We start from the raw sequence: 15,036 nt of genomic DNA, 5'->3' as shown, positions 1-15,036 counted from the left end.
GCCTATATTCCCAGAGGGTGTGGGCCGAGTCAGCCTACCAGACCCTGCTCCTTCTTGGAATCTGACCCTTGAGCGCTGTGATAATAGGGTTACAATGGCATAAATATCAGGGCAGATTTATTTCAAAGGCGGTTCCCAGAAGACACTACCTGAAAAGTTTCTGTGCCCCAATAAATCTCTCCACTGATGCAATAATCCAAATCAGACCAAATCAAACAGAATCAGAAAAAGCCCAGGTTTAATGGATACCAGTGCTCAGGTGGCCTTCCAGGCCCTCAGGGAGGAGATGGGGAAGGAAGACCAGAAAACCATGTGTTTGTCCTCTAGGTTGCTGTTTAAATACCCTGTGGGAGTGGTCTTGAGCATCTCTGGGGAGGGGTCATCAATTGGCAGGCTTTCTCAGAGGTGGAGTCTGGACTGAGGCAACTCCCCAGCAGAGGCTTGGGATGGAAATTTCTATCCAAACATTCCAGACTCTTTGGGTATATGGATGCCAGGGGCTGGGGTGAAGCCTTGACACAAACATTCCAGACTCTTTGGGTATAGGGGTGCCAGGGGCTGGGGTGATGCTTACACCCAACATCCCAGACTCTTTGGGTATAGGGGTGCCAGCTCAAGTTGGGCTACTTCCTGCAGGTATGGAATGGTGTGTGGGAAGAGAGTTGGGAGTTGGTGGGCTCACACTCAGCAGGAAGTATGGCTGGAGAGGCATCTGGCTAACTGACATCCTGGAGACCTCAGGCATCTGTTCCTTGAGGGAGATAAGGCAGGTGGCTAGCAGAAAAAATAGATTGTTATTATTGGCCCTATGAATGGGCTAGCTATGGGAAGGGTCATCAATTGTCAGAAAGAATGAGATAGTATGTACCCTGGTTGTATAGGAGAGGCATGGGTGAACAAGTGAGTCACAAGGGCAGATATGCCCTTTAAAACCAGATTTTAGTTGTTGGGTAGGTGTCAGGAGTGGTGGTACCAATGGTGAAGTTCCAGGAGTCAGTGTAGGCGTTGGCATTTTCTAGAAGGTCCTCTGTAAGTTGGTCTTGGCCCAGACAGCAGGAGTGACCTGTAAAATATGCTTGGAAATGGGTGGGGTTTAAATAGGCTCTGGAGATTGTTTTTACCAGATCAGATAAAGGAAATCAGAAACGCTGAACCTCTGAAGATACACCTGAAACCTGTTAACCCTGAACTATAAAGCCTGTGAAAGAGGCCCACTTGTCTGTATTTTTAGCAGGAAACTTAACAAATGAAGTAATGAGCTACCAGTACCTTAAGTCATTAAATATCATCAGACAGATTAAATGAGCAGAAATAAGAGCTTTTTTTTTTAGCTATGTAGGCAATCCCAAGTCTCTCCGTAGTCTTTGGTGAATAAAAGTCTTAGAAGCAGTACATGCCTTTAGCAGCTGAGCCCAGGAGGCAGGATGGATTTTCCTGTTGGGGGTAGGGTTCCGCCTACCTGTCTGGGCAGGATGAGATGTTCAATCCCCCAATGCAGTATCTAGGAAGCTGATGAAGTGGAAGGCAGGTTTTTGCTGTGTGGGTGACTTTGCCATATCCAAAGGCAAACCTCCAGGCAGAGGATCTTCTGCAATCATGCATCTTTTTGGAGGAACTATAGGATTCTGCAGGAGGTGGCATGTCTCTGTCATAAGAAGCTCTTTTGTTAAATGCCATACTCTCGGATCAGTAAAGGCACTTGAGAATTAGGGTACCATTTTCTGTCAGGTATATATAAATTAGACATAAGTTAAATTTAGACATATAGTTTATTTCATCAATGCTAGTAGAGGCAAGAAGATTAGAAGGAATATTTTAGTAAATCAAAGTATATTGGAGGCAGAATGTCTCCTTGGTAGGATTAGCACAGTGGGTGCTCTTACCAAAGATGGTGCTGAGGTTTTTATTTTGACCTCGGCCAAAAATGGCGGTTATCCACGCGTTTGTATTTTTCCAGAGCTGTGGTAATCTGGAGTTACAAGTTTTATAGATTTTAAAACAAGCATGCATACACACAGAGACATAAAACAGGCATACTGTGGTCACATTATTTATACATATGTATTAACAGACAGACAAAAGTTTCTTCCAGGAGACTGTGTCAGTGCACCAACATGCCCTGCCCCCCACTCATACCCCCTGCTCATCACTGAGCTCGGCCTTCCATTCTGGAAGCTTCCACTTCCTTCCCCAACCACCTGCTAGTTTACTCAGCTATCCTGCTTTCTGGACCTCACACTGAGAGATTCCTGGTCACCCCTGTCCACCGTGGGTGGGGGCGCATCTGTCTAGGGCCTTGCTTCGCCAGTGCCCAGCTCAGGTCTGCACACAGAAGTCCTGTGAAGAGCTGACAAAGGTTAACAAGGGCCCCTGTGGCATCCCTTAGAAGAGAGGGATGGGCAAAGTTGAGGACCAAAGGCGGGGTAGCACCAGGCACCATTAATTACACACATGCTTGTTTGGTTTTGCTTCTTTTTGGCACAGAGTGGGGCTTTACAGAAGGGCGAACGAGTTGCGTGTCTGTCATTTGCTCAGTTCTCAGGCTTGTCACCTTCATTATCGAAAGGCTCTGCCCACCAGGAGTACCTAGAAATTCTTTAGGTTAAAACAGATGTCTTTACTCTGGGAAGAGGAACAGGAAGTGTCTATTTACTTTCAAGTAATCTTCAAAGGCCGGAGACCCTGTGATCTGTCTCTGACGGATGCCCAGTGGACCCATTCCTGTCCCCCCACACTGGTCCCTTGATGTGACTGCTCGGGTGGCCCACAGGAGGGTGTGGAAGTGACAGCTTTCGCGTACACAAGAGGGGCTGCAGCTTGGATCTTTTTTAAAATTTTTTTTTTTTATTTTTTGTTTTTTTGAGACAGAGTTTCTCTGTGTAACATCCCTAGATGTCCTGGAGCTAGCTCTGAGGACCGGGCTGGTCTTGAACCCACAGAGATCTGTCTGTCTCTGCCTCCTCAGTGCTGGGATTAAAGGCGTGCATCACCACTGCCCAGCTGCAGCTTGAATCTGAAATGTCCCTAAAGATCTGTATAGAGCTGGGTGGGGGTGGCACAAGCTTTTGTTTAATCCCAGCACTCAGGAGACAGAGCCAGGTAGATCTCTGAGCTCAAGGTCAGCCTAGTCTACAAGGGTGAGTTCCAGGATGGCCAGGGAAACCCTGTTTTGGGGGAAAATCTATGTGGCAAAGGCTTGGTCCCTCAGTGTGACACTATTGTCAACTGAGGCTTTAAGTCATTGGAGCATGCTCCTGAAGGGGACTGTGGAGCCCCTTTTTCTTTAAAAAAAGGTTTTTAAAAATGTGTTATTTTATGTGCGTGTTTTGTCTACACATCTGCCACCTGTGTATCACGTGTGTGCCTGATGTCCTTGGAGGTCCTAAGAGGGCATCTGATCCCCTGAAACTAGAGTTATCAATGACTATGAGCCACCATGTAGGCGCTAGGAACCGAATACAGGTCCTCTATGAGAGCAACAATTGCTCTTAACCACTGAGCCACCTCTCCAAATCTCCTTTGTGGGACAACTCTTCCACATGCTCCCCACCACGCTGCATGGCCTCCCCACCATGATGTATGACCCTGATCACCATGATGCGTGGCCTCCCTACCGTGATGTATGACTCTGATCACGGGCTGAAACTTCTAGATCCATGAGCCAGAATAATCCTTCTCCTTTAGAAGTTGGCTCTCTGGGCCAGTAAGATGTCTCATCAGGTCCAGGTACCCACTGTCAACCCTGTCGGCTGGACTTCAATCCCCAGAACACCATGGTGGAAGGAAAGTGCTGATGGCCATTTTCTCTCACCTCCGCGCACAATGAATAAGTAAATGGGGGGAAAAGTTGGTTATCTCAGATCTTTGCACAGTGACAATGGTACCACACAAGGGACTGAAGGCTTCCACCCCCAACTCAACCAGACCTGTTCCCTGTGGCTTGTGTCCCCCCCACCCCACCATGGCCTATGGCCTGCTGTGTTTCTCAGCCATTTTGAGACACTGATTGCTCTTCCCTCCGCACAGACACTCTTGGGCTCTACCCTAAGAACTGCTCCCTCCTACCCACAATCTCCAACCTTTCAGGTGATGTCCCCAAGAATGACACCAAACCTGACACACACCATCTGGCTTCTGGCATCTCCCAGTGTCTCCCCCTGCAATCCTGGCTGTCTGAATGCTTGGCCCTTCTCTCTGCTTCAGAACCTTTGCTTGCACTGCCTAGGTTTTCTCCTCTGCTTTAAGAGGGTCTTCCCTGAGCCCCCAGGCAATCTGGATCATAGAGACGTTTACATTTCTTTTTGTTGTTTGTCTCTCTCACTAGAGTCTGCCTGCCTTCCTTCCTTCCTTCCTTCCTTCCTTCCTTCCTTCCTTCCTTCCTTCCTTCCTTCTCCTTCTTTTGTATAAGACAGGGTTTCTCTGTGTAGCCCTGGCTGTCCTGAAACTCACTCTGTAGACCAGGGACCTCTAACTCAGAGATCCGCCTGCTTCTGCCTCCAAGTGCTGAGATTAAGACGTGCGCCACCACACCCAGCTCACCTTAGAGACTTTAAAAATTGTTTTTTACATTTACACTTATTTGTTATGTGATCATGTGCGTGTGTGTGTGTGTGTATGTGTGTGTGCGTGTGCGTGTGTGTGTGCATGTGCACGTGCCATGGTGGTACATGTGTGTCATGGTGCATATGTGGCTGCCAGAGGACAACTTCTGGGAGCTGGGTCTCCCCTCCACCTTTGTGCAGGTTCAGGGAATCAAACCCATGTCATCAGATGTGTTGGCAAGTGCCTTTAACCAATGAGTGATGGAGGAGAGTTATCTGTCTATGTTTCTTTCATTGGTTAATTAATAAAGAAAACTGCCTTGGCCCTTTAAGAGACAAAATTAGGTAGGTGGAGTAGACAGAACAGAATTGTGGGAACAAGGAAGTAGGGTAGGGGAGACGCTTCAGGCATTCGCCATAGTGAGTCTCCATGCTGCTCCTCTCCGAGATGGACGCAGGTTAAGATCTCTCCTGGTAAGCCACACCTCGTGGTGCTACCCAGATTACTAAATATGGGTTAAAGGAAGATGTGAGAATTAACCAATAAGAGGCTGAAACTATGGGCCAGGCAGTGTTTAAAAGAATACAGTTTCCGTGTAATTATTTCCGGGGGTAAAGCTAGCCCGGGCCGGGTGGCGGAACACAGCCCCGCTGTTCCCACTACAAATGAGCACCGTGCTGTGGGCGCTCCACTCCTCCCCCACCTTCCTTCCTTTCTTTCTTCCTATCCTTCTGTCCTTTCTTCTCTCCTCCTCCTTCTTCTTCAGAATCCAACAGGGCCATCTGCAGTGAAGGGCCCAGGCTGTGACTCAAATTTTGCCATTTTCCTCTTATGAGCCGTATCTTCCTCCTTCACCACCTATTTATTCTTCCTCCTCCCCTCTCCTCCCTCCCTCCTATTCTCCCTTACCAGTTCCAGCCCAGCTAGTTCTGCCCCCACACACTTCCTAAGGTCACCTCCTCCGCCCATCACTCCTGCCTGGCCACCCTGCCCTGTTCACATTTCCGGAAAATTTGTCATCAATTCCCAATGTCACAGCTTCTAGAACAGCCCTGGATCTGCAACTATTGGCCTCCATGACCTGGGGAACCACCCATTGGTCCTGCTGACCACATGAAGTCCAGCCTGTCCTTTTTTGGCTTCTTTATCCATGGTCCCAACCCTATCAAGCCCCCGAATATAGCTACAAGATCTGTAGTCTACTCCTGAGGCAGCTTCGATGCCCCAGTCTTCTTCTGGGCGATGACTCGCTGGACCATCAAGAGGCACAGCTACAATGAGCCCAACCTCAAGGTTCAATTAGGCTGAAAGGCATGTGCTAGAAAGATGCTGAATGTAGCCGTCTCTAGGAGGATGCTCTAGGAGGATGCTCTAGGAGGATGCTCTAGGAGGTGAAGCCGTCTCTAGGAAAATGCTCTAGGAGGTGAAGCCATCTCTAGGAGGATGCTCTAGGTGGTGAAGCCATCTCTAGGAGGATGCTCTAGGAGGATGCTCTAGGAGGATGCTCTAGGAGGATGCTCTAGGAGGTGAAGCCATCTCTAGGAGAATGCTCTAGGTGGTGAAGCCATCTCTAGGAGGATGCTCTAGGTGGTGAAGCCATCTCCTCTAGGAGGATGCTCTAGGAAGTGAAGTCGTCTCTAGGAGGATGCTCTAGGAGGTGAAGCCATCTCTAGGAGGATGCTCTAGGTGGTGAAGCTGTCTCCTCTAGGGTGGATGCATGGTCTGAAGCAAGCCTGACACACAGCCAGGGCTCTGGACGCTGTGTCTAAACCATCCTGGGTCCTGGTACTGCTCTAGAGCGAGAGGACTTGTGACTGGGGCTGGGGGAGCACACTGGACTCCCTGAGGATCTATAATTAGTTTAAAACACAAGGTGTGTGGTTTGTTTAGAAACAGTCTCAAACAGCCAGGCTGACTTGAGCCTCCCTGCTTAGCTGAGGATGATGTGAACTCTTGAGCGCTGGGATTACATGTGTGCAGCACCACCCCTGGTTTATGTGGTGCTGGGGACTTAAGCCCGAGCTAGGCAAGCTCTCTGCCTGCTAACCTATGGCACCAGCCCTCAAAGACAAGGTTTCAAAAAAAAAAAAAAAAAGAAAGAAAGAAAAAGAAAGCCCAGGCCTGCTCTGGAGAGTCTGGGTACAGGGACAGGCCAGGGCCACCAGCACCTCACAGTACAGTGCCCAGGCCGCTGCCTGCAGTCTCCACAGGCAATCTTCTAGCTGTCCCTGCCAGACATGTGCCCGGTCTGTGCCTATCCTGAGCATCTCACCGGTGAGCTTGGGCGTCAGCCACTCCTACCAGCATGCCAGATCCCTCTTCTTGGAGGCCTGAACCCCTGGCCCTGACATTTCACATTTGTCATAGTGACAGTTAATGACACTGTCCCTCAGGTCAGGAGTGTGGGGTGCAGGAGACTGAGGAAGAACTCTGTGCCTCACAGAGTCCTGCCCTGGCCTTCACTCATCACGCTCTGGGGTTCAGTCCTCTGTTTCACTCCTCCGGGAACATCGCAGGCTACCAAGATTACCCACAGATAGCCCAGGGCAAAGAGCCCAGCCACAGAGGACAGGAATTCCCCTTGCTCTGACTCCATGGCTCCGGGCAGTCCTGAACTTTGTATCGCTGTGGTTTTTCTCCTCGGGACTGCCCGGTCCACGGAACTTTGCTGGCGTTGGACCCACATTTACCCACAATTGGGAAGGCTCTTTCCTTTTTGAGGACTCTGTCTTTTAAAATCTCAGTTCTTCTCCCGGTCTGGTGGAGCATACTGAAATCCCAGTGTGTAGGAAGCTGAGGCAGGAGGATTGCCACAAGTTTGAGGCTGTCAAAAAGCAGCACGACCAAAAGCAACCGAAGAGTTTAGCCTGTGTCACGGTCACATCAACCTAGCCAACACAGGGACACTGTCTCAAGACAAATCCCTAGGAGCCAGAGAGGGTGGCACACGCTGTACTCCGGCTCTTGGGAGGCTGAGACGGGGGCATAGTGAGTTCAAGGTCGGTCTGAGTTACATAATAAGACCTTGCCTGGGTGGGTGGGTCAGCGGAGGGACTCTTGGCTTCTTAAGCAACAGTCACTGCCTACTCTCTGCTCTTTGGAGGATTCTGCTTGTGGATCAGAACGCCCAGCTTCCCTTATCGCTTCCTGTGGAGTCAGATGCCTTGAGAGCATGGATCCTTGCACCTTTGGAAGTCTCTGACGCCAGAGACCCCAGCCTGTCCATGCTGTCCTCAGACACTGGGAGCCCCAGCTCTCCTCCTGCACCTTCTCCTGATGCCTTTCCCACAAGCCCTTGCTCTCCTCCTGCACCTCCCCCTGGTGCCTTTCCCACAAGCCCTTGCTCTCCTCAGGCACCTCCTCCTGGTGACTTTCCCACAAGCCCTTGCTCTCCTCAGGCACCTCCTCCTGGTCCCTTTCCCACAAGCCCTTGCTCTCCTCAGGCACCTCCTCCTGGTGCCTTTCCCACAAGCCCTTGCTCTCCTCAGGTCATGGGGAGCAAGGCACATTAGAGCTGATGTTTACAAATACCTAACTGCTGTGAGTTCTCCCAGCCTCCTGTGATTTCCTGTCTGCCTTTCTTTTTGGTGTCTCTTCCTTCCCCATCAAGAGATTTTTGCTTTTTTCTTCCTTAACCCTCTCTTATATTAATACCAGATAAAATCTATATCCCTTTTCTTTTGTTCATGTGTCTTTTATGCATCCCGTTTGTAAGCCTTAGTCACGGAACCTAAGAAGGTAGAGGAAGGTTTTCTCCTTGGGCAGATTCCATGTGACTGGCTTTGAAGCATCCTGAAGAGGGAAGCCACGAGCCAAGGACGCTTCTCTATACCAGTTTGGGTGCTCAAGGGGGACAGGGAAGTGGACTGTCCATTTAGGTGAGAGGTTTATCAGAGTTATTAACAACACGGACTGCCAGCCTGCCAGCAGCCAGCCACAGTATAACGGAACCTCTGACAGAGTTCAAGCCCTTAAGGCAGAGTCGGGGTCCTATGTGGTGGGGGAGGGGAGGGTTCCACTCCAGGGAGGAAATGCACCACTAGAGGGTGTGGAAGAGGAGGAACAAGGCTAAGGTGTCCTTGTTATATGGATGGGGAATGTGTCCCCACCAGAAGCCCTCTAATGTTCTGGAGTCCAGCCACCTGAGGCCTGAAAGCCTCCTTGTGGGAAGTCAGTGCAAACTGCCATTTTCCTGGACTATGGATGGGCCCCTGGGGAGTCTGCTACAGGGTTAGAGACTCAGACTCTCGGTAAACGGCAAGAAAGGTCATTGCAGGTGGGGGTGGGCCATGCCACTGTCTGGTCTGGTTCTCTCAGAAGGCCTCACTCACTCCCTAGTTTCCACGCCTGTTCCTCTGCATGTGTGGGTCTCGTCCTGGGCTTAAAAATCATGAGAACTTGGGGGTGCTTTCTCCCCCACATGAACTAGTGTCTAGCAAGCTGTGTTGCTGGGCTGGCTCCACCTTCATGGAGGGCTAGGCCACTTTCACCCTGTCATCACAGGCGCCCCAGGCCATCGAAGTAGCACCTCCAGATACTCTCTGAAGACATAAACATTGATTTCTGAACTGCTTCATACCCTTAGTGAGGCTTAGCCTCACTTGTCAACTTAACACAATATAGAATCTCCTAGAAAGTCTAAATGAGGGATTGTCTGGATCAGGTTAGCCTGTGGCATGTTTGGGGAGACCCTCTTGGCTGTGTTCTGAGCTACCACTGTGAGCAGCACCATTCCCTGGGTTTGGGTCCTGAATTGTCTAAGAGTGGAAAGAACAAACTGAGTACTAAGTGTACATGCATGAACTTCTCTTTGATTTTTTTTTTAAAAAAAACTTTTTAGATTTATTTATTTTCTATATATGGGTATTTTGCTTGCATGTATATATACATACCGCATGGGTGCCTGCGTACCTTCAGAGGTCACAAGGAGGCACCAGCTACCCTGGAAATGGAGTTACGAATAGTAAGACACCATGTGGGTGCTGGAAATGGAACCTGGGTCCTCTGCAAGAGCAGCAAATGCTCTTAACTGCTGAGCCATTGGTCCAGTTCCTCTCCGCGCTTGACTGTGGGGTCTTGCTAGCTGCTGTCATGACTTCCCTTCCATAATGACCTGTAACCTAACATTGTGATCTAACTTCTCTAAGTTGATATTGTCAGAGTGTTTTATTCTAGCAACAGAAATGAAACCAAGACACCCTCATCTTCCCTTAGGAACAGGACACTGCCTGGACTTGTTGTGCTCATCATCCAGGAAGATACAGGCTAGCGTGCTGGCTGATGCTCCTCCCCCAAATCCTCACCTTGGTCCCAAGAAGGGATCTGATTCTTGACTGTTGGGATGGTTTCAGGAAGTGCTCACAGTGCTCAGCCAGCACAGCCAAGCAAAGGATGGGGAAGCCAAGGGAGAGGATGCCTGTGTGTGTTGTGATGATGCTGGCTCCCACTGTGTGCATCTCCACAGAGCCTCTGGCTCCCATTGTACCCATCCCCACAGAGCTGGGGGCTCCCACTGTGCCCATCGGCACAGAGCCACTGGCTCCTGCTGTGCCCATCCTCACAGAGCCGCTGGCTCCTACTGTGCGCGTCCCTACAGAGCTGCTGACTCCCGCTGTGCCCATCCCCCCCACAGCCTCTGGCTCCCACTGTGCCCATCCCCCATGGAGTCGCTGGCTCCCACTGTGTCCATCCCCACAGGGCTGCTGGCTCCCACTGTGCCCATCCCTCCACAGCCCCTTGCTCCCACTGTGCCCATCCTCACAGAGCTGGGGGCTCCCACTGTGTGCATCCCCACAGAGCTGGAGAGACTACAAACAGGTCGAGAAAGACATCCATATGGGTCTACCATGTGATGATCCCCTTCCCCACCACAACAGAAACGCTTATTACTGATGAGATTAAGCAGAATGAGATTTTAATCAGCACAGTGTTTATTCTAACTGGAGGATGCAACAGGGGACAAAAACGTTTATTCCCTTATGGGCTATTGCTAGGGTATGCAAGGGTCTTAGTTTGGTAGACCATAAGCAACTTGGGAAAGAAAGGGTTTATTTGGCTTACACGTCCTTTGTCACAAACCACTGAAGGAAGTCAAAACAGGAACCTGCAGGCTGATGCTGAGGCCATGGAGGAATGCTGCTTACTTTACTGGTTTGCTTCTCATGGCTTATTCACCCTGCTTTCTTTCTTTCTTTTTTTTTTTTGTTTTGTTTTGTTTTGTTTTGTTTTTTAAGACAGGGTTTCTCTGTGTTGCCCTCACTGGTCTGGAACTCACTCTGTAGACCAGGCTGGCCTCGAACTCACAGAGATCAAGAGGGATTAAAGGCGTGTGCCACCGCTGCCCTGCTCAGCTTCCTTTCTTTCCATTTTTTAAATAATTTATTTTTATTTTATGTTCATTAGTGTTTTACCTGCATGTATGTCTGTGTGAGGGAATCACACAGATCCCCTGGAATGGGAGTTACAGACAGGTGTGAGCTGCCATGTGGGTGGTGGGATTTGAACCTGGGTCCTCTGGAAGAGCAGCCAGTACTATTAACTGCTGAGCCATCTCTCCACAGTTCCTCAGTCTACTTTCTTATACAACCCAGGACCACCTGCCCACACCCACTGTAGGCTGGATCCTCCCATATTGTCAATCAAGAAAATGTCCCACAAACTTGACTATAGGTCAATTTGATGGAGGGCTTTTCTCGGTTGAGGTTTGCTCTTCCTTGATTGTAGTGCAACACCTGCTCTATGCACTATGGTATGGTTCACGAGGGGGGAGAGAGAGAAAAAGAGAGAGGGGCGGAGTAATGCCAAGAATGCCCCCTTTATTGTGTTCCAGGGCAGCTTATATAGGGTCTCCTTGACTAATGGCCACGCCCTAACTCTCAGCTGCAAGCTCACCAGAAACCACTCCCCTGCCATCAAGAACTCCTGAGGGTCTCATGCTCAGAGCAGCTGCAAGCATAGGAAAACAAACTGTTTATTCCAGCAGGCAGGGGGTCACAGGAAATTCAGGGTCTGAGGGTCACAGTCCCCAATACTTGACGACCCTAGCTTGTGTCAGGTTGACAAAAGCTAACAAGCATATCAAGGTGCAATGACGAAAGAGATTAATAAGAGAAAAAAGCATACATATTTCATCTGCTATCACCTTTGATTTGTACATGCCTGAAGACCTCTGTTAAAAAGAAGTAAATACTCAGGTTGTAATTGACTTGATGTGTGTAGGAGGAGGTCTGTGGACCACTTTAACCAAGTAAATTTGGAACTCACATCCTCAGACCTTTATACACCTTAGAACATTTTCTTAGACCCTCGAAACTTGAAGAGACTTAAACGTTCTTTCTTTCCATCTGATGATTTCCTGGAGACACAGCAGTCACTACTGAGAACAGCCATTGCAAAGCATGTTCCTTTAGTGGAAAGTTACATCTGAAACCTGTTTACCTTTTAATATGAAGCCTATTGGTAAGGCAAACCTGTCTACCTTTTCTCTACAGGAGACCGAGTAGCTCTAGCAAAAGCAAGGCTTGATTTTTACAATGAAATAAGCTAACAAGGTGGCTGCAGCCGTAGAGAAGAGCCTGCTGCTTCCAAGCTGACAAAGCTCTAGTTAGCCTACTCGTCATTACCATTAACGCTCTGAGAAGGATAAATTATAGCATGAAGCATAATCCAAATGGCCTATGTATCAATTAAAATGACAGAGACTAACCCATTATCTAAATGGTTATCTGTCACGGTCCAGTCATGATGGGTTCATACGCTCCAGGGTAGAGGGGTGTCGATTAGAAAATGTTAGGCAGAATAGACAGAGGTACAAAAGAAATGCAGAGACATAAGATAGTACCAGGAAGGCAACTCAGTGAATACTGAATACTGAACCTTCCCGTGTTTATTTTCTATATGAAGGCAGGCAGGACACAAAGGACAACCAGAACAGTTACTTGCTTCAATACTTGAGACATCAAGCAACTATTTCCTGAGTTAAGTATCCTGATGTTGGGCAGGATATGCAGCAAATACACCTTAGACCAAGTATCCTGTAGGCAGCCACTCCTTTTGTCAAACCTATTTATTTATTTATTTATTTATTTATTTATTTATTTTTGAGACAGGGTTTCTCTGTAGTTTTGGAGCCTGTCCTGGAACTAGCTCTTGTATAAGGCTGGCCTCGAACTCACAGAGATCTGCCTGCCTCTGCCTCCCGAGTGCTGGGATTAAAGGCGTGCGCCACCACTGCCCGGCTCAAACCTCCTATTTTAAAATGAAGGAGCAGGAATAGGCTTGAATTCTCTGACCTTTGGTCAGGGTGGAGTGGATTCACCTCTATGGGCCATCTTAAAGTCCAAAAGACCAAGTAAGTACACCCTAGGTCAGGATATTTCGTTTGTAGCCACACTTGTTGTCAACAACTTTGAAAGAGTAAAAATAAGCTCAAACTCTCTGACCTTTAGTTAAGGTGGAACAAGGCTTGCATCTGTGGGCCCCCAGGCTCCTCTGGTCTCCATGGTATTGGGGGAAGAGGTACCAGGACAGCATTAATCTTCAGCTGCCAGGCCCAGAAGGTGAGAGGCTTTCCTATGGAGGAGGAACATGGGGAGACTGATCTCACTTTGTGTAGGCAAAGGAGGCTATCAATTCTTTAGTGTCCTGCTTATTCACAGTTTGGGCAGGGTCCTGGAATCAGGTGTGGCATTGGGGCAGTCTTGCCCAATGGTTAGCATTATCACAATCCAGGCAGAGACATTGTGGTACCCTGCCAACTTCTTTGGAGACCTTGGAGTTTCTGTTTATCGTAATATGCTTTTTCCATTAAATGTTTTAAATGCCATATTTATCAGATCTCTAGCAAGCTTGAGTACTGTTATCTATTAAGTATATCTGAGCTAAACAAATCTAGGCTTAACCTCAAAAAGTATTTAACATGACTACAAGTTTGATTATTATAGATGACTAACTACTAATATGTATTTATTTTAATATTTTAATTATATATTACATCTTTAAATGAGCTGCTTAGGTACACTATCTTAAACAAGATTAGAAATATATATATATATATATATATAAAATAACAAAAATAAACTTAAATTTTATCTATATATAAAAATCCATACCAATGTGAAATATTTGAGACTAGTAGTTGTTTTTTCACAAGTATATTCAGTAATCTACCCTTTTGTATATTCCCCCTTTTATTCGAAAAAGGTCCCTGAATCTAAATATGTATTAATAATATAAAACATTTTATAAACTTAAAATTTTCCATAGGCTTATAAATTTAAATATTTTTAAAAGGTGTTCCTTAAAATTACCCAGTTTTTAAATTTTCTGTAAAATTTTAAAATTTCCTCTTAAAAATATAAAATCTCTCTATTGTATGCTTCTGCAATATCAAAAATAATGTACCTTTTTTTATTTCAAGAGGGAGAAAACGTCCCAACCACAATCTGCACAGGGCAAAACCGCACTCCAATAGCACAAACAATCCAAAGCTCAGCATCTGGGATCATTCACCTTTTGGATCTCTTGAGAGGCTTGGATCACCTCTTTGGCCCCACCCTCGGCAGCATGTACACAGCCCGCCTTCTAGATCTGAGCCTGCTCCATTTCACTGTGGCTGGTGTTTCTGGTGACTGTCACATGGCATTGGCATTTCTAAAACTGCTAAGGTCCACATTGCGACTGGGCCCTCTTTAGAAACTCTAGCCCTGCTACACATTTGCAAACCTCAGCTGTTCCCCATGATCCCTTCATGTCTTTAAAACCATTGTCACCTGGGTGACTCTTAAATTACAAAGTTCAGTTGCAGAGCAAGGTTCATTCTTGCATATAAAAGCATGGAGGTGTAGTTTTGATGCCTTATTGAACAAACATCTTTTTTAAGACTTTTTTTTTTATTATTCTTGATGACGTACGGGAGCATGTGCACGTGTATCCAGGTACCCTTGTGGTCAAAGGCATGGCAGTTCCCTGGAGCTGGAACTGCAGTTGGTTGTGAGCTGCCCATTGTGGGTTCTAGGAATTGAACTCAGGACCTTTGGAAGAGCAGTATGTGCTCTTAGCCTCTGAGACATCTCCCCAGGACAAGACAGGAATTATCACATAAAAATCCATCCTAATCCAAAATATCTTGGAGACCTGTTGCTGCCTCTTTGGTAGGTCCACTCCACATGGTCACTTTTTTTTTTTTGTTTTTTTGTTTTTTTGTTTTTCGAGACAGGGTTTCTCTGCAGCTTTTTTAGAGCCTGTCCTGGAACTAGCTCTTGTAGACCAGGCTGGCCTCGAACTCACAGAGATCCGCCTGCCTCTGCCTCCCGAGTGCTGGGACTAAAGGCGTGTGCCACCACCGCCCGGCCACATGGTCACTTTTTAAATCAAGATGGTGATGAAATCCCGTCATATCCATCTTATTTAATCTTAGCAAAGATTTGTGACTGCCCAAAGATAGCAAAGTCACATGACATTTACCTTCTCCAACCCTAGCAAAGATGGCGACAA

The 15,036-nt window shown here is 47.6% G+C and overlaps 1 long non-coding RNA gene across 6 annotated transcripts; it reads right to left on the bottom strand.

Moving 5' to 3' along the window:
- Positions 1–211: 211 nt before the first annotated feature.
- LOC119816286 lies at positions 212–14,703 on the bottom strand. Of its 6 annotated transcripts, none has more exons than XR_005285721.1 (3): positions 13,945–14,703; positions 9,454–9,484; positions 212–1,969 (listed from the first exon to the last, which is right to left on the bottom strand). It is a non-coding gene; the product is annotated as an uncharacterized LOC119816286 (long non-coding RNA). The 6 variants fall into 6 exon arrangements; XR_005285720.1 differs by lacking the exon at positions 9,454–9,484 and having other exon boundaries at positions 212–774; positions 869–1,969; XR_005285724.1 differs by lacking the exon at positions 9,454–9,484 and having other exon boundaries at positions 212–1,063; positions 1,460–1,969.
- Positions 14,704–15,036: the final 333 nt, after the last annotated feature.

The sequence above is a fragment of the Arvicola amphibius genome, chromosome 6 (genome assembly GCF_903992535.2).
Source record: "Arvicola amphibius chromosome 6, mArvAmp1.2, whole genome shotgun sequence".
Lineage (NCBI taxonomy): Eukaryota > Metazoa > Chordata > Mammalia > Rodentia > Cricetidae > Arvicola > Arvicola amphibius.
This window is presented reverse-complemented; position numbering and strand designations above follow the sequence as displayed.